This window comes from Mycetomoellerius zeteki, unplaced genomic scaffold, assembly GCF_001594055.1.
Source record: "Mycetomoellerius zeteki isolate Tzet28-1 unplaced genomic scaffold, Tzet1.0 scaffold70, whole genome shotgun sequence".
Lineage (NCBI taxonomy): Eukaryota > Metazoa > Arthropoda > Insecta > Hymenoptera > Formicidae > Mycetomoellerius > Mycetomoellerius zeteki.
Genome location: NW_017257720.1, coordinates 3,223,705 through 3,248,750, shown reverse-complemented (window position 1 = coordinate 3,248,750; position 25,046 = coordinate 3,223,705). Strand labels below are relative to the sequence as shown.

At 34.0% G+C, this 25,046-nt stretch overlaps 1 protein-coding gene across 1 annotated transcript in view; it reads left to right on the top strand.

Annotated features, from left to right (window-relative positions):
- The window catches only part of LOC108729140 (disintegrin and metalloproteinase domain-containing protein 10), a 74,754-nt gene that overhangs the window by 38,413 nt on the left and 11,295 nt on the right, over positions 1-25,046 (top strand).

Here is a 25,046-nt window from a genome sequence, read left to right as displayed (position 1 = left end):
ACTTTTATTAATTTCAACGTATTTAATTAATGGTCTTCATTTGTTTCCCTAATATTAATCTTTTTAATTATTGTATATTTCGGAATATTATAAACGGATTGAAATCTAAGTAACTTCTGGGTAACTTAAGGATTATAGTGGTAGATAGTACACTGCATGCAGGTTATGGCATAGTGAACGCGCATAGGAATTTGCCGATCAGAACTAATTAAATGTGTCGAGATAAGTGAAGGTAATTACACGCTACGTGATCAGATCTCGCGTTATATGGAGTATCCCGGAACTTCGCATTCGCCATTGAATACTTTGGGTACATACGGATATTGTGGTCTAATAATAAATATTTATTTCGAAGACAAGATAGCGTTTTTGTACGATAGACATCTAAAAAGAATTCTTACGAAAAACTTTGTGAATGCAAATAAATAACAGAACTTTTTTTTTTAGATAAGCGGTTCTAAGTAAATTCTAAATTAACGGAAGTGTAATTTGTACGATACATTGTTTACGGTACAGTTAGTTTTAGTTTGACAGCAATAAAAAATCACTTCGAACAACAATCTCATTTCAAACGTCCATTATGCTGCAGGGAAAACGGTAGCCTGAAGCAGATAACCCAAAGTCATCTCGACTTGATTTACCGTATTTGATTAGTTCCGACGTCTGGTACAAATTCCGGATGAGTTTCGGTCGGAACGTGCATCCATAACTGTGGCCTTAAGGTGCGTTTACACTTTACGCAAGCACCAGCTGTTACCCGTACTCGCAATAGAAACGTTTACACTACTGCAGATGAATTTCTCCTGAGTCAAGTGAATCAGATCTTCGTGCAATATTCCCAAGCTCGTTTGGCGTTGTGGGACATATATGGGGAAGATATAAAGTAATACGCAGTACAAAAATAAAACGTACGAGTAAAAAATAAAAACCGATATACACAAAAAGAAGATAATTGAGGAAAAAATCAATTGAAAAATAAAATAGATTGTCACATAATAATAGATAAACGAGCGAAAAATGAATAGAATATAAGAGTGGAGATTGTAAGCGAATATATAGGATGTCTTAAAATTCGCGACTCAGAATGCTATAGCAAGAAAGTTCTCGAAAAATTAAATAAAAAATTATTAAAAAATTTTTATTTTAAACATTAATTTTTGAGATAATAAGAGTTTTAATATAATCAGTTACAAACTATGTTTAGATAGCCACCTGTTCATGAGTTGCGCGTATGATAATTTTAGTGAACCTGAATTCACTTAACTTACCGTCTAAACGTAGTCTGTAATTGGCCATATTTAAACCATTATATTTCAGAAACTATTGCTTAAAAATTTATAAATAACTTTATTTAATTTTTCAAAATCTTTCTTGCTATAATATTTCGAGTCGCGAAGTTTGAGATACCTTCTATATTCGTTTTAATGATTATGTATATTCTAATATACTTAAATTTTTATTTTCTTTATTATTTCTTTTTGTTGCTCGTGCAAGTATATCTACTATGTTTTAATATTTTATCCGACTCGAATCGATACATGATGATGATGATGTAGCTTAATATAGCGGTAACCGCAATGTATGAAATATACATATATTGAAATGTCCTGGCTTACTTGATAGAACCATTTAACTCACATCGGAATCCAATGTTTAGATTCTGTATTGAACGTGGTTCCTTTACATACAGTTTTGGGATCGACATTCGTGCCACGCGCGTATCTTCTTTGACGATTGCCAGGTTGCCCGTATAACGCTGGTATGAACGCGAACGAATGGATACGTTCGTTTTCTACCGTGTCACAGCGAATCAATCCATCGTTCGTGCTCGTGTAACATGCCTTTCTAGCGAATTCACTCGCATTCTCAAATGCCGCAAACGCACGTTTATGGCAAATCAATTTGTTCACTGATACTCGTTTGCTCTCTTGTTTACACAGCGTAGTACAAACGTGAATACGTCGGTTTAATCGCGCTTTTACGATATAAGCGCACCTTTACAGCGTATCCATCTTGTTCGCTCACACGCTTGTATATTTCAAACACACCTCTGCAATACCCATGTGTTTCACCCAATGTTTGCTTTTGTAGCAAAACCATTTGCTTGCACTGCGCAAACATATCTTTGGACACTGAGAAAAAGTTGCTTACCCGTTCAAACAATTGAATATGAAGTTAATTGAACAACTTATGTATCGACACACCGTTATTCTATCAACGCAGATATTTCGTTACATTAAGGAAATTCTTCAATCTTTTCATATAATCGTATAAGAATTGATCAAATATTCAGAATAAGTTTGTAATTAATGTAGGAATTCCTAAATTTTTTCACGATTTTTTACAATATAGTTTTGTTCTTATGAGAAGGAGGGTTTTAAGTAATTTATTTGTAAACAAAATATAAGAATTTTGAAAAGTTATGTAAAAGAGTGAAGTGTGTTTAGGATATTTTGGAGTAAAGAATATTTTGGAATTAAAAAAATTAAATTTTCCGTATCATTTTTTTATTGCAAGAGTATAAAATGTTCATAACCTACTTGAAAATGATGTCACATTAGTTAAAATGTAGCAATTATTAATATCTAAATTAAATTTAAATAATTACCAGAAACAATTTTTTTCGATATTTTCAACATAAATATTCATTTTTATTATAAAGAAAATATTTTTTAATAACAAATTATAGTTTTACAGTTTAAATTTTATTCATTTATTTTGTACAAGATAGCAATGACATTTTGCATCCTTTGTGCTCTTGTATTAAGATAAGAAAAGTTACATGATTCCTCTCCACTTTTTTAAGCCTCCTTAATGTTCATGTTTAATTATTTATTCGTATAAGAGTGGCCGATGATTTTGTTTGTTTATTTGATTAGTTCTTTCTCACTGCATGCGCATTTTCTCGCAAAATGTATTTTTAAGTAAAACGAATAGAAAGAACATCGATATGGACGAGAGAGGAGAGGAGATGAGACGAAACTTTATTAATCCTTCACGGTCGAATGTCGAGCCGCACTCGACACCGAACTTTGGTGCACAGGATCCGGCTGTAAGCAATTCGACACCAAAGAGGAGCGGACACGTAATTTATTCGCATTTATGCATAAAGCGGTAAGGACGAGATGACTCGCTCTTGTCGATACGCGCAAAGTGGTGAGATTGTTGATTGCCTTCTTGTATATTCTTTTCCGCGATGATTTTAATCGGGAGATAACACTATTTTTCGTATAATCTATTACGTCTTTGTGAAACTGAAATTATTTCTGTCGCGTCAGTTTTCTTTATTTCCGACTATTCCTGACACGCTTTAACTGATAACCGTGTTTCGAAATTTAAAATTAATTATATATTTCATATATTTCAAGAGTTTATTTGATTGTGTGTGTGTGTAAAAGACGGCGACTGCGTCATTCTACATCTTTTCTCGAAATATTATTAAAAAAGAAACTTATTTGAAGTCGCAATTATACATAAGAAGTTGAAACATATTGTCGGATGATAATTTTTTTATATTGTATATTGATAATTAAATACGACAAATTGATAATTTAATAGGAATGCATGATTCTTTTAAATTAATTTTTTTAAACTCGATTTTAGCAGTCATCTATTAAAAAAATTTAAATGCAATCCTTAAACACATCGAAGCAAACTTTCTTGCAAAAAAAAATTAAGGTTTATTACTTAGCATTTTTTAATTTTGAAACGCTGTCGCAATTAATCATTATTAAAATCAAATTAATCATATTATATATGTCGTAGGCAATAAATCTACAAAATAAAGCATAAATGTATACAAAAGCATAAAAAAATAGTTGTGCTAACTGCAGTTTATTTAAACCATTTTAAAATGTAAAAAATAAAAAATATTCCGCATGTATTTATTTCATAATATATCGAATATTTTATGGCCTTGGTGTATGTTTTTGCAGTGTATGTTTTTACAACATGCATTGTGCGTACACAAGGCCTTAGTCGCACGAGACTCGTGCGAGCAAGTAACGGCACGAACCGCTCCGTGGTGTATCATCGTATTATCTCTCGAAACACAGTATTATCCTAGTTATTACAGTGCACGATTATTAGCTAGCGGAATTAAAAGTACGTTACATATTTTCTACGGCATAACTGTCGGTCTTGGTTGTTTATGGCAGGCAAGATCGCTGCGCGTCGTATTGTCATTTTGACCCCGAGACTCGAGCAGGTAACCGCATGAGCTGTTTCGTGTGTCCGTTGCATTGAAACGTAATTATTTTTTTATGAATAATTAGTCATTATCGTTAGTTGCATTAATTATAACGAGTATTGTGAATGGCGAACAAAGTAGCTTCTTACAATTTTTTCGTGTATATTCGTATTATAGTTCTATCGTAATATACAATGTGGTAAAGTGCACAACGCTGCTAGTCATTAACATCGGGAGTTATAATCGTATAATAAAAAGTGCCATGCAATTCTATTCTGGTGATCAGTACGCACAATCGTAATATTCGTAATTAGCTTTATTTTCACGAGTGCAACGAATGGATCTGGGAGGAGGAAATTTGCGAAATATTGGGTGATAGCGTTAATCAGAGATAAGTACATTATTATCTTTTTATTTTTATTTCATTTGTTACTCATGGAATTAATTATTTACAATAATTTTATTTGCGGATAGCAATTATTTTTCTAGATATTAGTTATTTTGAGCATCGCGGATATATATATGTGTGTGTATGTATAATAGTTTTTGTTTAATAGTTTCAACACAATTCCAATGTAATTATACAATTCCAGTGCTAAATGTATCAAGTTAAGAATAAGAATGGATATGTAATGTATAACTCATAGAGATTTTATTATTTGTAATAGGTAGGCTAACAAAGAGAGGACACAGTGGACTCTTCATGGATTTTGATTTCTTTCAGCTTTGATATATCTATATCGAAAATAAATTATGCCGCATCTAAGCGTTTTGTTGAATGTAAATAATATTTTTTTTAGTAAGGACTCTGCACTAATTATTATATTATATTGGAAAAGCGGATCCCGATAAAATGAGATTATAGTTTCACATATAATAGATTATAATATGATGAATAAAAGATGTCAGATACAAGACTCAATAATGGATAGTATTTTTTTAGCTATAGTATATCAAAGGTGTATAACAACTTGTGTGCTCATAGAACACCCTTAATATATTTAAAAAAACTAATCATTATTGAACCTTATCTTATATTTGAGTCTATGTTATCTTTTGTTCGCTACATTATAAGCTATATTATATGTATATATATAAAAACGCATTTATCGGGAACCAATTTTCCATATAATTAGTGCGAGGCTCTTTCGTACATTAAAAAATTATTTATAAGGCTCATTTAAGAAAACGTTCGGGCACGGCATAATTTATTTTTGATATAGATTTATCATGCTGAAGGAGATCAAAATTCATTCCGTAAAGAGTCTATACCGTATCATCCTCTCTTTGTAAGACAAATTAGTGTCTACAAATATTTAATTTTAGAATTTATGTAGTCATTAATTTGTTTTGAACTTTTTATACCTAAATTGTTTTTTTATTTTTGCTACTGAATATATTTTCAGCTGATCTTTAATAAAACTGTGTATATTTTAAGATAAAATTTTATTCAAAAAACTATTCTCACACATGAGAATACGTTTCCGATATGGGATATAACAACTATAAATGCAATGCGATACGAATGTGTCCATGCATACTATAAGTCAACTTCCATTTTCTACCTGTGAAATATTCGTTTCATGAAACAGTCGAATGACAAGCTGTATTCAAAATAGCGTATTATTATACATATCGATACCATCATGTCATCATATATCAGAGAGTTGTCACTTTTCTTGAAAATCGATAACATCGAGGTGATTTATTTCTCTGAAAAATCAGAGAAAATCATGGAAATTTCGACGAATGATTGAGATTTTATTATTACTCTTTTCCGATTTTAAGTTAATATCGCTTTGGAAGCGAAATGAAATTCATTTCTGTTGTCTGACGTTCGAAATTCGATACTTCACCGAGCTAATTAAACTGCCTCGCCACTAAACCGCAAAATATTATCGCAGAAAATCCAGCGAAATAAGAAATTAAATTAAAAGTACTTTAGAAATTCTGAGACCTAGATTTTGCAAGACAAGATAAGACCACGACAACGACAACGACGACGACGAAAGACAAACGTGTTATGAATTGCAGAACATAATAATTAAACTTATCGTTATATATATAGTTCGTGATGTAATTACAACAATCATTACGCTAAATGGCGATACGATGACTTAGTATAGATGACTTGGTATAATAACGCGTTTGCCACGATTATTATCCAGGGAGCGGCTGTCGTTTCATTTATCAAGCAACGCGACGCTCGAAATTAGTAATTACGTGCAGTGAGCGTCGCAGCAATTAAATCAACTTGACTTTTTGGCGCGTTCGTGTTCACGTACTGTCTCTGTAAACGGCCAGCAAGTCGCCGCAATCCGCCAGCTGGTTGGCTGCAAAGTCGGCCTGATAGCGGATGCACTGGTGCGGGATAACGCGTATCAACGATAATCCGATTAGCGATTAAACTTGCCTAATTGACAGTATACGCGCGTGTAATTGCATATCCGGAGACAGTCCATTTCCAATTCAGGATAATGTAGAATTGGCTAGTGGTAATACTATTAGTAAGTAATCGTCTTGGAAAGTTCGCAAGCGAGCGAATCTATGTTTGCGCGCGAGTTATTACGCGCTCGATGAAAGTATCTACCGCATTATGCTCGGAGTCGTACCGATATTGCGAAGTCCGATTCGATTATCAAGGTAAAGATTATCGGGGCTCGGTCGCAAGTTTATTTTTCTGGAAGTGAAACAATCGCGGGGGAACGTTTCTCTCTTTGTGAGCGTATATAATTATTTATATGCCTGCACGCGTAATATTTTCTGTTTTTTGCTATGGTTACATCGTTACAAAGGGACTTAAATTTCTCAGAGAATATTAGATATCGTTTTGCGGCTAATTAAATTGTCGTCAAGCAAAAATTGAATAGGATCCGTAGATGAAAAGCAGCGCGAGAAACCTAAAACGCTCCGATTGTATATTCACCGTTCATTTCTTTGAGAATAAAAAAAAGATACAATGAATTTTCAAGTATTTATATTTATCCGTGCGAAACAAAGGATTGGTGCGAGCTTCGTGTCGCGAGTTTTGTGATGCTTAAAATTCAATTACGCAAAGCGCGCTCGTTTAAATCCTCGCTAAAGAAATCCCACTCTCTCCGGCCACAAATCCCTTTAATGTTAATGTCTCTCGCGACAAGCTCCGAGTTTTATAGAAGTTTCCTACTAAATTTTTTTTATTTTTTAATATGGAATACCCATATTTTGCGCATCTTGCGAGTAAGAGCAGAAAAATATGCTTTTAATTAATGAGAAAATTTCAAAGTGTCATTCTGTATTTTTTCCGCTTGATAAAAATACAGATATCATAGAGCATTTAATATATTTTACGAAGTATTACATTTGCAGTACGCGCTTTAACAATTTCTACATTTTTAACCTAGTTGCTTTTTTTAAAATATCTCGTTTCGTAAATTATTTCGTTAATTTGGAGTTACACGGATGTAACAACTGGAATTAGAAGTTTTTTCATTTTTTTTTGGACAGTTATTTAAACGGAGCTCCACCTGCATTCTGCGTTTCTTTACTGTTCGAAATTTACAAACGATTTAATTACGACGCGAAATTTTAAACACTTTAAATTTTAAGCACTTTCGGTCGATCTGCCAGGCAGTTACATATTGGTTAATGCAGTTTCGCGGAACTCGACGTAACTTCGTTACATCGTAACAGGATGAACTTAGGACATCAGCTTGTAATACACATTTTATGTAGAAGAATGATTTCAGAAGCAATTTCTCATTCGTTATTGAGACGTATGACACATTGTCGTCGACGTGCTACATGCCGAATGGACGACACCGTGCGGCGACTTTTCTTCACGATGGACTTGTATTCGCGCAATATTCGCGCTGCGGCAACGACGACAGTGTCCGGGAATCGATCAGGGGCTTTCGAGAAGCGCAAAAATTGCCAGGCCATTTGTCATAGTCGGCGGAATCCCGCGTCGTCTCCCAATAGGCAAAATTTCAAAGTACGCGAGTAATGTCGGTTCTTCCGCGCTCTCCTCCGGGGAGAGGATGGTTTCACTAGGAAAGTAGGCCAATCCCGTCTTTCCCTCCGCTCAATGTTCTGCGGTAATAGCTATAACGATATTTTGGCGTATTTCGTGTCTCTCGGCTCGGAGAACGCGAGCGGCACTCGAATTGCGATAACGCCAGCAAAATGTACTCCGCACTTTGCTAGCGCGAATGCAGTTGCCGCGATGCCGCTGGAATGGCTATTGTTTCCGCGGCCTGTGCAACGAGTTAAACTCTTTAACGGACGATATATTTGTCGAAATGTTCATGCTCGTTTCGTTCTCAAACCAGCTTGAAACCGGTGAAAAGCCTCTTTGACGGCAATTCTGCTGCCCAAAGAACTCTGATTCCTGTTGACAGCAAATTTACCGGAACATTAAAGCGAGCTGCTTGTAAACTTCGTTCTCCATAATTGTAAGCGTGCATTCGACGTTAAATGCAGCATGTAATTTGTAGACGTAATTAGAAGAAAAAGCAGCAATATGAGATAATTGTTTTTGATTTATAAAACTTAATTTATAAAATTTAATCAAATTTTAATATAGAGATTATGTCTATTATAAATTTTATGAATATTTTTTTTAATTTAACGAATTGTGAAAATTGTATGAATATTACATATTTGAAGTTTTTATATTTTTCTGAGGGAAATAAAATCGTACTTTAAGTTTTTTTCGAATCTCTGCAATTTTATCTCGTATCTTTTTATTTTTTCGAGTTTTATTTATCAGATATTGGATGTTACGTAATATAATATAATTCGGTCCTGAGGGTTAAATGGCTACATTTAGCGCAAAATATCAGATATGAAGGAAAATCTTTTCGATAGAAACATATATCAAGAAATTCAATCTTTTATAATAGAAAGCGATATTTTTGTTTTGATTTATTTATATTAAATCGCCAATACGAATAATTCCATATCAACATGCCTACTACAGTATATAATTTGATAAAATTCTAAATTTTCTCTCGCTTTATTTTAACTCTTATTTTTAAATAATCTTGGTAATTAAATCACAAAACGCTCTATTGAGATAAAAGTTGTTCGTAAATTAAAATACTAAAAGCAGGATTTCGATTTTTACTTAAATTCCTGAAGTTCATGTTATTAAATTCGTACAATTTTTACATTCTTATACGTTACACATTATTAATTTTTACATGCTAATGGCCGTGTGTTTTTTTTATATGATATTTATCTCGATTAAAAATCTGTTTGATTAAATAAAACAAAAACTATTTTAAATCTGAATGAATATCGACTAATTAAATTTTTGTCGGTTTATTGAATAATTATTAAAATTGAGTTTGTAAAATACATTTTTTAACTTTATTTTATATTTTTTTGTATTCTGTATACCATATTTGTATTAATCAACCAGAGTTTTTTAGATTTATGCTTAAGACTGGCACCTCATGTATCGTGCTGAAAATGATGTAATTTTTCGGAATTTTTTAATAGAAAACTATACGATAAATTCTTTTGAAATTTTCAGGATATTATTGTAATATTGAACTACTAAAAAATATTTTCTTGATAGAAAAACAATGTGTGAATTTTATATTTATAATAATTTAATTTTGGTGCGTCGGCGTTGACGGTGTGCAATGTAGCGCTGCTTGTATTCATCCGAAACAAAAAAAAAACAAAAACGATTTCTTTTTTTATAGGGTTACGTTATTAATTGAACCTATTGTTAAAGAGAATAATATCATAAAAATGGCGACACATAGAAGAAAAAAATTTCGATTTTTACGAAAAATTTTCGTGTTTATTATGTAATAAGAGTTTATTTAAACAATACAATTATAAATAAGGGTTCAATTTATGAGGAAAGTATTTATCTAGATGTGTGCACAGGGAGGGTTCAATCGAATGAATAGTTTTTGAGAGTTATCTTGCATGCCAATTTTAAAAAAGTAGTTTCGAGAAAAACGTATTTAAAGTTGTAGGTATACAACCAACAATTTTTTTTTCGAGTACTTATAGCTGATTTACTATGCCGGGCCCATAAAGTAAATTTGAATATACACACTATAGAGCATAATGTCTCTATAGGATGCACAAAATAAATATTCCAATTATGTTCAAAGCCTAAGGGTCGACAAAGGGGACGCGCGCTCGGCGCTTTACCTACTTGATCCGCAATAAAATCATCTGTAATTACGTCAATTCTTCGAATTTCGTTCTAAAACTCAAGGGACATATTTTTAATGGGTTCAATTATTAAATTATGCAAAAGAAAATTTTTCGATTTTTTTGACCCATTACATGAGGTGTCCCCCTTAAGCATATAAGTACGTAGACTTTTTTGAGATAACGTTTTTATGAAACATCGCACGCGAATGAATCATGATGTATACTTTATGAAAGGATACGATTTATAAAGAATTCTGACGCAGCAACTAAAACGCGAAGGGGTAGCAAGTCACGATCGTATGAAGGCCCTTCTGGCCAGCAGCCAGTTTGTTCTGACGAATTCATAAGCGGAGCTTCTAGCATTCGAAGAATATGAATTACGGAGACAAAGGGACATCGACAGAGAATGCGTGCTTGAAGCTATGGCTTTTATGGCTAATTAAGCCGAGATTTTAGGGCTGCGCTGCTTATTGTCAAGCACGCCAAGCTGTTTACAAAGAAAATACAATTTTCGAAAGCTCTCCTTACAAATTACTGTATGCAATATCCGTATATTTAAACGAGTATGATTAAATTTTTCCTTTACGCAACATTTTTTTGACAGATGTTTCGCGATTTGTTTTTATTCCGTTAAATCTTTACTTTTATTTTGATTTCATTTCGAAAATAGACTTATTTTTTTTTACAAAGCTTTTAAGTAATAGATAATGCTGATCTAGTAATTAAAAATTAGAAGCATCACGTTTATTACGATGAATAAAGCTGCATGGAAAGAAAGTTTTGCTGAAAAATATAATATAAAAATGACATAGTTAGATTCAGATCTAAAATTTTGGATTATTAAGATTCGATTGCACATTATTTTAATTTTAAGCAAGGCTTAAAACTCTCTCCCTCTGTCTCTTTTTTGGCTTTGAGAGAGAGAGAGAGAGAGAGTTAAAGTTAAATTATCGTTGGTGCAATCGAGCCTAAAATAATTATATAGGACGCTCAAATTGGTTAGAATGTTAAAAAATTTTATAGCATTACTACACTGAAAAAAAAACTGAATTTTAATAAATCATTTATTTGAATAGTGCCAATTAAATATTTATTCGGTATAAAAAGATATATTTATTTAGTACAAAAAAGTAAATAATATTAATTTGATTTAATAATCCATTTCTTTTTATTAAGTAAATATTTAATTCTACTAATTTTAGTTTTATTTACAAGAAACGATTTATTACATTTTGGCGGATATATTAAGTCGAATATAACGATCGTAATCGAAGTTTCGGTTTGCGCTTCGAATGAGCCGGTGCTCGATAATGTTAGTATTATCGATCAGCAGTGGTTGATCCGATTTTTCTGTCTGCAATGATTCGAGCCGACTTAATGGTGGAGATAATCCGATAGTCAATTAACAAACCAGCTGGCGCGTGTCCGTCGATATATCGACGGTCTGTGCGCGTTCGAGTTCGTAATTTGCCGCGATGATCAAGAGCGGAATATTTATTATCCTTTCGGCGCTCCGAGTGTCGAGAACGAGGAAAAACAATAGCTGGTTTCGCCAAGAGAGATCGCATCGCTTTTCTTGATTGCGAGCTGATTAATCGAGGCGGGCAAAGGTATCGACGTCGCCTTTAATCAAGAGGGGTAGCGAAATGTGTATAACTATATTTCGTTCGGAATTTGTTTTTATAAACGTACGAAATTTCATATTTATTCATGAGTGTACAAACACGGTAATTAAAGTCAGATATATTTTTTATACCTGCTGTATCATCGATATCGGTCAACACAAATTGGTCTCTTTAATTTTGCCGAAACAGTTATACAGGGTGGGCCAAAAGTCTGGATACACCCAAATATCTCATAAACGATACATTTTAGAAAAAAATGTTTCAAACAAAAGTTGTAAAGCTTAAAAAGACGCATTTAACGATAGTAGTTATTTGACCTAGAATGGCGTTGTCAAGGTCACGTCAAGGTCAACTTAATTTTTTTAAATGGAACCCCCTACTTTTTATTTCAGATTCTTGTAGGTTATATTGAGACGTTTTCAAAACACATATCATAAACTCTTTTCCGATGAGAACTTCCTGAGTTATGAGTTTTTAAAGTTTAAATACCGCCGGCATTAGAATTATCCCAGATGTACCGCGTGAAGGTTGCTCGGTCGGATTTACATCTCTTGTGTGCGTGAGTGCACGTGTATGTGTGTGTGTGTGTGTGCGTGCGCTTTACAACTTTTGTTTGAAACATTTTTTTCTAAAATGTATCGTTTATGAGATATTTGGGTGTATCCAGACTTTTGGCTCATCCTGTATATATAATATCTGATACAGCCATAATAAAAGTAACGTTAATTTCGTATAAATAGTAGTAAATAATATTACCGAGAATTAAAACCATTTGATCAAAAAGGAGTAATGTAATTATCAGCTCGTCTAGAAAAGGTATTACTCGAAAATTGGAAAATAGAATTGTTAAATAATTTAAATTAAAATATTGTTTAAATGATTAAAGTTTCATTAATTTTTGTGCATTAATTTTCAATTTACAGTTGAAATTGATTATATAAATTGATAAATCATTACTGCTATATTGGGCTTTTAAAAAAGCATTATATTTGATATATGTATGTACATTATTATAGAAATACAAATTTACCGATAAATGTCTATCTCATAATCGTCTCGGGAGTCACGTTCAAATGTCTGATTGTAAGTAGCGATATTTGTACGATACAGCAAAACTAAGCGATGAATTGAGACTTATTTTACGCTCGCTGCAATTCTATCTGTTGGAAAATCGACAATCGAGGTCGATTCGCAAATCAACAAGAGTGCAAGTACTCGAGATTATGTACATACGTATCGGAACACGTAATTTGTGCTGCTGCGCCGCGGGAGAAAAAGATCGGCAATTATTCTGTACGATTAGCTCGCAATAGGTCGATCGAGGGTTAACCAACGCTCATTAGATTAAGTATCGCGATCTCTACGGCGAAATAGATACTACCATCGATTAAGTTAATGCTACAAGACACCGCAAAAAAATATCTTCGATACGTGCGATATTCTTGCACTAGTATATATTCGCACAAGCGAAGCTATTAATTTTGCACATCGAAAAGATCTTTTTATCTTCCTTGCAGGAAATTAGTTGTCCTTTTTTTCTCTCTTTACTCGGGATTAATATAATTAATTCTTAGAAACATAAAAGTGGATCGGACAAACGCTAGACTACTACGCTAACAGAAGGGCTACACCTACGGATTTTATGCGAAGCATAAATCGGCCAGCAAGAGTAAGACGAGGAAAATTACGACGTGCTTTTCAATCTCAAAGAGATTGCTGTAGAGAATCGGGGATGGTTTAACGAAGAGTTACCCACGGGGTAGTTTCGTAATATATATCTTGAAAAAGGCTACTTGATATATATAGCGTGATATTTTTAACGCTGCCGTGGTGATTTACGGCGTCGTAGATCATCGCTCGACATTGAATCTTTTAACTAGGGTAAAGCTTTTTAATATGAAGAGAGAGAGAGAGAGAGAGAGAGAGAGAGAGAGAGAGAGAGAGAGAGAGAAGAAAATTGTACTCTCTCGCGAAACTTACATTAGAACTCACATTTAGTTTATTACTCTCTAAATCTGAATCAGTGAAATTCAACTAAAAAAAGAAAAAAGTTTGAGCATATTATAATATAATTAAAATATTAATATTTGCATGTCAGTTCCGATCTTTAAATACCATATTAAATTTATACACTTGTATATATACGGCAAGATTAGTTAAGTTAGAGATTTCACGTTTCATTTATTGATTACCAGTGGCATACTTAGGACAAATGTCACTGATTCAAATTTAGAGAATAAGAAATAAAAAACTATTACAAAAAAGATGCGGAGTGTCTACGATGAAATCAGCACTCAATTTATAAATTATATTAGAATTGAATAAAACGGAATGAAATTACATTGTATACTAAATTTTTATTGAAATCTATAGCTAGACTGACTATGTGCGTACCGCTCAAAATGAGTAAATGATTCGTGTTCTCTTTGTCTCAGTTTTTATCGGACATTACACGATAGCGAATAGCTCTCGATGTTGTCCTCGGACTGCGAAACAATTCGGTATTCAAGTACTATTCGCTGCATATTGCTTTGCGAGTGCGAAGAGAATCACCGATATGAAAGGCCACTTCGCACTGCCGCGATTTTCACTGCATATTTCGACGCGGCTGTCGCGAATTTTCAGCGCCTGACCCACCCGCGTTTTGCACAGCCGCAGCTGAAACTGACCATTCGCGTGTATCGCTTTTACTAAATCGACGAAGGACGTGGGGACGCCAAAAATAATATTGTAGAATAGAGCGCGAAAGAAACAAAAGTAAAAAGCTGTCTGCCACGCTTTCACGTAGACTGATATAGACTGACTTTACGGTAGGTACAATAGAAAGAGTGAATCAGTTTTGCTGTCGATCTCAATGAAAGTTAATTCACAAGTTTTGACGTAATTAAGATTATTCCTTGCTTTTTGTACAAAAGTTTTTTTTTCGAATATTTCTGATAATCGATAAATTAATTAATTTGGGAAGCTATTATTATATGTTTCGAGAGGAATGTGAAGTGGATTGGAAGTTTCAGGGAATTTGCGAGATAAGTGCGTAAAAGAATATCTTCAGTGAAAGCCAGGCAAGACGCAAAGTTCCGCGTCGAATTCGGATCAATGTGCGATCTGGTGTGACCATCGCTCCGCCACTGTAATTCGATTGTTGATCGATAAAGCGTCTCTCGGTCGCGTTTTCTCGCGTGTGTAGCATTACGCTTCTCGCGACTCGATGGACGTGTCGAACGCGCCACGATCGAGCCGATCCGTTAACCGTTCGATGACTAAATTGGATTTTTCTACTAACGAGCATGAGGGCTTTTTCTCCGTGAAAGCTCTATCGCAAACCTCCTCGACTGTTCCTCCCTCTTTTCCCCTTGGTTATCAAACCTCTGTCCATCTCGCTCGAAAACATATCTTCTCGTCTCATCCCTTTCTCCGGACAACTCAGCCGCGTTTGCCTCTCATCGTCGTTTTACGTCCAATGATTTTTCTTTATTTTTAAAAATTTCTTTTTTTCACATTCTTTATTCTTTATCTCGTTCCCACCTCCCGATTAAGGGATTCTGTGTTTCCATATAGATCCGTGCTACCACTTCTCGGGATTACGCTGGCAGCCAACCGGTTCGCTTGCTCTTAACGAATCCTCGTGCAAGAGTTAAGCGTCTCGAGATTCGAGAGAGATGAGCGTTTGCGTCTTTCTGACGCTGCTTTGTTCTCTGCTCGCCGGCGGCGAGCAATCCTGCTACACACCTTGTTGTACAAAATATTAATGGTATATTACGTTTCAAATTTTATTTTTCTTGTCGTTGCTTTAATATCATTTCGCTTTTTATGTAAACAAAGTTATTAAAAGTCTTTCGATTTAGCTAGGATATTGAGTCGTTTAATTTTGACATTTTTTATAGCGTTTATCAAAATATCTGTGTAATAAAATATCTGTTTAGCAGTATGATACTTAATTTTTAACGATGTTTAAATTCAGAAAATTGTTTAGATCGTCTTCTCTTGTTTGTTAATACTTTATAATGTCAGAGATGACTCCGCGCTCTATTCATAGTGAGATCAGAAACGAGTAGTTGGTAGCTATTTTTAAAAGCGACGTTTACGTTGAAGTAAAAAGATTGCGACACGGATTCTTTATCACGATTCGCCGAGAGAGAGGAGGGAGGGAGGGAGAGAGAGAGAGAGAGAGAGAGTGTGTGTGTGTGTGTCGATTCAGACGTATCAGGTATGAAAAATGCAAGTTTCAGTCTGAATTGATTGACGACGAGAGAGAAGATCAGTCTATTGAATCGCGCTCTCAAATGTCCGTTGGCGAGGACGTTTTATCGCAGAGGCACGAAATCGTCGGACGAGCCCGTCGATGAATAAGTATGAACGAAAACACGCTACAATGCGTGATAAAAACGAATTCGAACATGAATAATTCATTAATTATCGGCGAAAGCTTTTTCCTTTTGTATCTCGCCTGCCTTTATCGGTTTTTTTTTTCAACGACCGTCCGACGCTCGTTCTGCATGACACACACATACATGCACTCTCTCTCTCTCTCTCTCTCTCTCTCTCTCTCTCTCTCTCTCTCTCTCACTCACATTCGAAACATCTCCCAGAGAGAATTTTCTTCCTTCTCTTTCACTTTTACATTTGTAAACGTACAATCTTCTTCCTTTATCTCTATTCGCTCCGACTCTTCTTGCGATCGTTCTGACTTAACTAGTTTCTCCCCCTTCAAGATTACTCGAAAAGATGACTTTTAGAATGTTTTTTGTCAAATCTATCACCTTATCACAGTTAGAGAAAGATCGTCACTAATATTATAATCCGGCTAAATTGCTTGTCAAAAAAGTGTTTCGACATAAATGTCTGTCTATTTTATATGTTAGATTTACCTATGATTCATCTATATTAAAACTGATTAAATATAAATGTACGACTATTTTAATTTTACATTTTACGATAGATCTCTTAGGAATTTATTAAAGTCGAAGGCAAAATTATTACATTTACTCGTCAAATCCATAAGGTATTCACAAATTTCTTTTTAAATATTTCATAATCTGTCAGCGCTGATTAAATGAGTTAACTGTCATCGTTCGAGCTAAATGCTTTTTCTTCTACTGGTTCTTTTTCTCCGTTCTGTCTCTATCTATGTGTCCAATCTCTCTTCTTTCAAAGTCATTCCGACTTAACCAGCTTCTTCCCTTGGGATTACTTTCAGAAGTCGATTCTCCTCGAAAGAGGAGGAATGTTTTTCTCACGTCTCGCGTCGACGCGTAAAACCATGTAAACGTGTAACGAGGGAATTTGACTATCGCGCGACCGTGCTGAATAATATTTCGCGAATGTGGGCGCCACGATGAATAATTGATAAATTGCCGGCGTACAACATCACGCCGGAATACGATTGTACGTTATACACAATGTAGTGTGTCGGCGACGGACTGTAACGTGAGCTTAACACCGCGATTCCTATCGAGTGCGCGCAAGACGTTAATCTGATCAACGTGTATAACATGCGCCATAATGCTGCTATATCTGAACAGCGGACATCGCGATAATAGAATTTGAACAATCCATCAAATAAGTGTTGATTCTATAATCTAATAAAGTTTTTAATTCAAGGCTGCGTGTCGATACTAATATTCTCTGCAGCTACGTGCACACAAAAAAATCTTAAGCAGTAAGAGCTGCTGCACATACTTTTCACAACAGTAACCATAAGACGTACTGTAAGAATTAGCAAATCTGGGCTGAAAATTTTTAACAGTTCTTGACTATGATTGACTGATTCTTACGGTCTTACAATTACTGTTACAGAAAATATGTGCGGGAGCTCTAAGCAAATCAATAGGAAGGTTTTTGTAATGAATACCGTTTATTCAGATCATCGTGGAAGGATTACATGGTGTGCAATTCGGCCGAACGATGCCTACTTTTGCTCCGCATCTTCTACAGTGTGCCAAGGGTTACCAACTGTGAAACGCGAAACATGGAGCGGTATTCGTAGTCCGTTCTTATTTTAAAACCATCTTAAGATGCTAATACAGTCCTCTTATGACTTATGACATCTTAAGATTGTATTATACTTAAGACAGTAAAGTACTTAAAACAGTCTTAAATGTAATGGCCATTCTACAATAAGCCATTAGTCATAAATCAGAAGTTAGAAGCTGGAAATTGATGAATCACAGTCGTCAATTTCCAGCTTCTAACTTCTGATTTATGACTAATGGCTTACTGTAGAATGCGTGTAAGAATTGACTATGAATACCGACCTGTTTCGCGTCGTGAAGTTGGTACTGAATCTTTCCTTGTTTAAGACACTTTGTTTCTCTTTCTATAGAAAGAGAACCTAAGATGCATTATAAAATGGGTCAAACAAGGAAAGACTTCCCACTATGAACACTCCATAGACGGAGAGGGCAGAGATTTAGACAAAGACACTGTCCAACTGCACACACCATGTTATACCCTTCCACCATGATCTAGATACGGTGAACGCTAAGATTAGGTTATCTTCTTCTTAACAACTAATGAAGAAAAGGATAACGTGACTTTAGCGTTCATCGTATTCTGGATTCACGCAAAAACTCCTTAATATTTTAGATTTGCTCTATTGATTACGTTATTGTCTTATATTTTTTACGTTAAGGCAATAACGTAAGCTGTAGAGTACACTGAAAAAAAAGATTGGCTGCAGCAAATTAGATGTTAAAATATGACATAGCATTTTTAATTGGTTGCAGCAGTCAATTTTTGATTGTGTTAGCCTATCGAAATCCTATACTGACATTGCAGATAGGCTAACGCAACCAAAAATTGGCTGCTGCAGCCAATTAAAAATGCTATTTTAACATCTAATTTGCTGCAGCAGCCAATCTTTTTTTTCAGTGTAGTAAATTCAAAATATTGATTTGCTTATTGTTTAGATTTTACTGCTTAGATCTTACGTGATTAGCCGATTTGCTTACGTCTTAAGACGATTCTAAATAACGTGGCCAATGTACACAATATTAGCAAATATTACACACATACGTACATATATATGACGTGCATAATTATCCATATGAATGTAAGCCAATATTTAACGAATGTGCGTAAAATTGGCTGTCATCTGGACCCGCTTTTTTATTGTTTTATATTTTTTTAATGTGTCAGCCTTGATTTATTTTTTTATATTAATAAGTGAACAATGTGAATAACACAAATAAGCGAAAAAGAGAGCCTTATTCAATCCAAGCGAATCTTGGTGCCTAATATTTTTGCGTGAATTTTTACATTTTCTAGTTTATGTAAACTGCATGTCGATTATTTGTTGGTCTTGAAACATAATTTATTATAAAATTTTACAATTTACTAAAATTCACGCAAAAATATTAAGCACCAAGATTCGCTTTGAAAACAATTTCATTATTTGTATTTTTTTTTACTATTGGGTCTTTATTTCCGATTTGTTGTGTATTTACATATTACGTAGGTACTTAAAAGATACTGTATTTAATATTGTATTTTTTATTTTGCTAATTGATTGATTTTACGGAAACACAAATCAACACAAAATCTTGTCAGCGACGAGAGAGATGAGAATTTCATTCTCGTTGCGTTTAATTGCACGTTCTACTTTTCTCTATTTATTCCTGCGTGTCTCATGGTCTAGCATATCCCGTATTTATATCAATTTTTCTTTGTTTTCCCCGACGTCGACATGCGCGATCTACTTTATCCGTTTTACGCCTGTCCAAACTGTCGCGTAGGGATGAGACTCGATTAAGCTGCGGGATGCAGATTCTTTTCTTTTTTTGTTCATCTCGAGCATCTGGCAACTTGGTAGTTTTGCACAAAAGCTATCAAAAGGATGCACCGTTGGCGGTCATACGCGGACAGTTTTATAATCCTCGTACTTTTGTTTGTCCATCCTCCTGTTGTTTTCTACCCTTATTGCACGCTGTTTCTCCACGTCCGGTCCATTTCAGCATTCGTATTTTCCATCTGGCAATCGATAGTCTCTTAAGTAGGTCCAATTGCTACGCTCTTTATATTTATTTCTTTGCTTCTATTTTTAGACCGCAGAAAAGAAGTAATGTTTTTTTAATTGCTTTTTTTTCCGTTCTTTGTAGCTTTGCTATTATCGTCGTTAATCGTGGATATACTATATGATGTGATAATTATATCATTAGTCTACGTTTATACCGTAATTTATTAATTAACGACGCAATTACGGGTAAATTTAATTCTTCACCTTTGTTCCTTCTTTTTTATATTGCGAGAAAAATATCTCTTCAACCCTCTTTTCATACTTTTTCTGCACTCCAGCTTTTTATCTTACTCTTATTGCCACTTTAATCGTTCAAAAGCCATTATCGTTTGCATGTAATCAGTACTTCCCTAATGTATTTATTAATTACCACGCAATTATCACGTTTTCCTCACCTTTATCTTCATTTACCCTTCGTCGTCGGGGACAGAGTATTTCTCTATGACAATTTCGTTTTTTTTTTTTCATCCTTGACATTCGCTGTTCCTATTCTTCGCTTTACTTGCGTATTAGCATGACCGTATTCACGTATAATTAGTATTTTCTTAGCGTATTTGTCATGCAATTATCGCGTTTTCCCCGTTTATCCTTATCTTTGCCTTTTAGGAAAAAGAGTATCCTCCGTTTGCTTTCCTCACCTGTTTGAGATCTCACGCTCGCTCGCTTGTTGAAGATTAAGCCGCGTTTTTTGCTTTGAGCGCTCAAACGTGAAAAAAGTCGACGAAATGTTATCAAAAGCATGAATACAAGTAGATTATCTACCGTCCGTTTAATTCATTGATTCTGCACATCCTTCTAGAGAACATAATGTATCTATTTAATAGCAAAATAAACACAACATCATAATTATTGCATTGTCTCTAAAGAAACAATCAATCTTACAGTGGATTTTTATATACAAATATTAACCCTCCAGCATCACTTCGAAATTTTCGATCATAGTTTACATTCTGGACCGTTGAGGGAAACAAGATATATTTTTTTATGGTTCCGGACTACATAAAAATCTGAAAAATGTTTTATATACTTGTGTAACTTTTAATAAGTTTTAACTATAATAAAAACTGGACTGTATTTTATTTATTTTTTATATATTGAAATCTGAATAAGAATTTTGAAAAAACGTGATATTGATTGTGCTTTAAAAGACACAGAGTGGTGCTGGAAGGCTTAATAAATAGAATGAATTCGGCGAAGTACAAACAGTTGTGCACTTTCGTGTTTGCAAAAAATTATAGAAGTTATTTAGCGAATATCTCTTTTGTTAAGACTTAATAACGTTTTCAATTATACACACGAAAAAAAGAGTTTTTCTATAAATTTTTAGAGTTACATTACTGCTTTAAGATGCCCGGTTGTAGATCGTAATCTAGGTAGTATCCGTAGAGCGGAAAATCTGACCTCGACCTGCGTCAAAGCCACGGTGCGGTGATCGAATTTAATCTGACGATAGCCTAGTTTCTCCTCGTGTTTCCTACGCGTTTACTTTTCCTCCTCGTTTCTCGACCAAAGGTTCACTATTGAGCCTCTCGCGGGAGGTCCACACTTTCCATCGGCGATCTCTCGTTGAGAGAAGAGACGACGCCGCACATCGATTACGTTTCTCAATTCGTCCACGGGGAATCGCCGTTCACGCTTAAGCTATCGCGCGAAATGGGATCGAATTAGCCACGGAAGCTCCGTAGATTGGAAGAGGAGAATTCCTGTTTTTTTTTCTAGAAAAACGGATCGCGAAGTTCCACCTGGATCTAAAATTCGCTAGGCATCTCGACATCGTGCTGCTGTCTCTTCCTCAGTTCTAATCGACGACGTTCTTGCGGTCTAGAAAAAGGAGCAATCGTCTTCACAGCGTGTCTTAAAATCACCGGCTGGTATTTCAACGACGAATTCTTTGAGCAATACGGGGGCGATTTTAGCTTGTTAGTAAAAATGACAAGACTTTTAATCTTTTGAAAAGGTTGTAAAAGTGCAAATTGATAATGAGACCTTTTCTATCTTATTTAAGCGCGAATAAGGATTAGAATTAAATTCAAATGCGATTTAGATTAAAATAATTTTATTTTGTGATATAATAATTCGTGATACTTATATAATTAGATATATAAATATGATGCGTATAGCAGTATTACGAAATTGTGAAAAAGGTGTCATCATGACTTATATTTTCGCTAAGGGAAAATTGACAAAAATTAATCACAGAAAGCATAATGACAAAAATTCAGAAAACTTGAAGATATATTATATACATATATATACTTCACATAAAAGTGAATTTATCTCTACAAAGAAGTAGAGAAACATCTCAATATTAAATCTTGTTCTCGTCTGTATTTGCTCGACTTCTGAGGGAGAATAAGTCTTACATTAAGATTACATTTAAAAATAAGTGACGCGCCAGGCTTTGCAAATTTAGTAAATTTCATTTTTTATCAAAGTTTTTTATATAAATGAAAATTTGCAGAATTAAAGATAATAAAAATCTGCAAATTTAAAGATAATAACTGCAAGAAATATTTATTGAATTTTACATATTACTATAATTTTCAAATTGAATTCAACTTATTTCGGTAATTTTTCATTGGCAAAATGGTGTAATTTAATATCTTTCTTTATATTTATATTTAAATTTTTATTTAATTTCCATTCGATGAAATTTTTATGTCATCTTTTCGTGATTTAATTTTTATCGGTGATCTTTTAATAAAATTGAAATAGTCTAGATACTATATTTAATTTTGATATTATATTTTAGACATAGAATAATTATACAATCACATTTCATGTTTAAATTCGTATAAAGGAAGAGAATGTTCCAAATATATGTATTGAAAAATTTTTTCACCGTCATGTAGTATAATATCTTTACTTATACATTTTTCACTTCGTGTTTAATTTCATATTCTTATTTTTTATTTGAATTAAATTTTATCGAAATATGTTTTAAATCTTCGTAATAAAAATCGATATTTTCAGTTTGTAATTTCAAGTTGAAAGTTACAAGTTCTTCTAAAAAAAAATAATTTAAAAAGTGATACGCTTAAATAATAAATTAGCTTCTTGTAACGTCATGTTTTTATTTATGTGTAAATTACTTCCTTTTGCGCACGGCAGCTAAATTGCCCCGCGATATAAAACCTCTCTGCCGATTGTCCCTTTTATCGATCGGATAGGGTATCGATTACCATGAAGGGTGAAGTTACGGATCGACCGCGCGCCAACAACGAAAGGGATCCAAACAATTACTTGTAGGAAGTAACACACGGCCGTAAATTTCTCCGACTTCGCGATAGTACTTTAGTCGATTTATCTTTCCTCTAGCGATAGTCCGGAATATCGTCTATGATTGACGATTGGAATTCCTGGAATCTACCCACGTTCTACCCGGGAAAACTCGCTTCGAGCCAAGAGACTTGATTCTCGGAGGTCGTGATTTTCCGGAGCGTCTTCCACTCAACTTTCTCTGCCGTCTCTCAATTTACAACGTCTTTACAAAATTGTACCGGAAGTGAGGTATACGCATATTGAGCGACAGTTCCAGTACATACTGCTTTTTCCAGACAAATTCCAATCTTTCTCTTATTATCGTTACTCGAGTCTGTGCACATTTTATCGTAGAGAGAGAAGAAAATAAAGTAAAATGTAAATAGTTGAACTTTGCACTCAAATGTTTAAATTTTGGAATTTAAACATTTTACATAAATTGTCAATATATTAAGAGATTAATGTATTTGCTTGGAGTAGAGGTTTCTGTTAAGGAACTTAATTATTTAATAATATTATTTGACTGTCTATACTTACATCCGATTAATCTATAATATTATTTACACAAGATTTGCACATGTTTTATGCTGAAATTATGCAAAGTTACGTCACACATTAGCAACAATGATAAAGCAAATAGAAGGAATTTCTTGTTCGTTGTTGTGATGGTAAACTTCGATTTCTAGAATTTTCCACGGAAATCTGTCGTTTCGTTCCGGAAGTTGAACTGCTCGGATGGAATTTGCACGGCGCGAAGTGAAACGAAACGAAGTTATGGCTCGGCTCGTCCCCGAATCCTAAATACCCGGCAATTCTTTCTAATTCCGTCCGAAAAGTTACTATACCATCTCGCCGCGCGTCTTCTCTAACTCGGGCAAAATCGCAAAAATTTCATAAGAAATAATGAAAGCACGACGACACAGAGAACGAAGGCTTCTACAAATATAATTAACCCCGACGGTGACTTTTATATGCACTGTGGGAACGAGTCTCCTGCCGCCATGATTCGCCCTCGTATTTTCGCAGATTTAAAAGGTAACTGCGGGGTTGTATCTCCATACATTCAAAGCGAATTCGTCTCTGTAGAAACTATTAATAATAAGTTTAGCAATCTTCATACCAGCGTTATTAAAATACGGCAAATTGCCATGGAAAAATACTATTAACGTAAGTATTTTGAATTGTCCATGATTTCTCTCTTATACGAGTTATGACAAAAACTGTCATATTTTATTTACGATATAATGAATTAAATTATTATTAAGAATTACAAATATTAAAAAGAAAATTTTTAATGTTTTACAAAAATTGTAAAATCGTATAAAACGGATAATAAGCTAAATGAGGATCAAGTTTTAAACAGAAATGTGAAAGTATAATTGTTGGTATAATTATTATTATACAGTATGCGTCAAAAAAATGTGACTCTCTTTTAATCACTATTATGTTTGCTGAGTGTGACACAGTAACGCAGTGATTGCAATTAAAGGAAATCATATCGAATAAATATTTGGTAGAAGGACAAAATATTTGTGTTATAATCAAATTTGTCCTCGTCCACTCACTTTATTTAACTAAACCGACAACTGAAGTGTTAGTCGTGCACAGAGAGAAAAATGTTTGGTATTTGTAACTATAATTATATATTACTATAATTATGATTATTACTGCTATAATAATAATAACAGTAACTATATATATGGGACAACCATAAAAAATATGGTTGTCCCAAAATATAACTATAAAATTATAGTCACTTGAATCATTTTTATGGTAATTTCAACTATTTTATGGT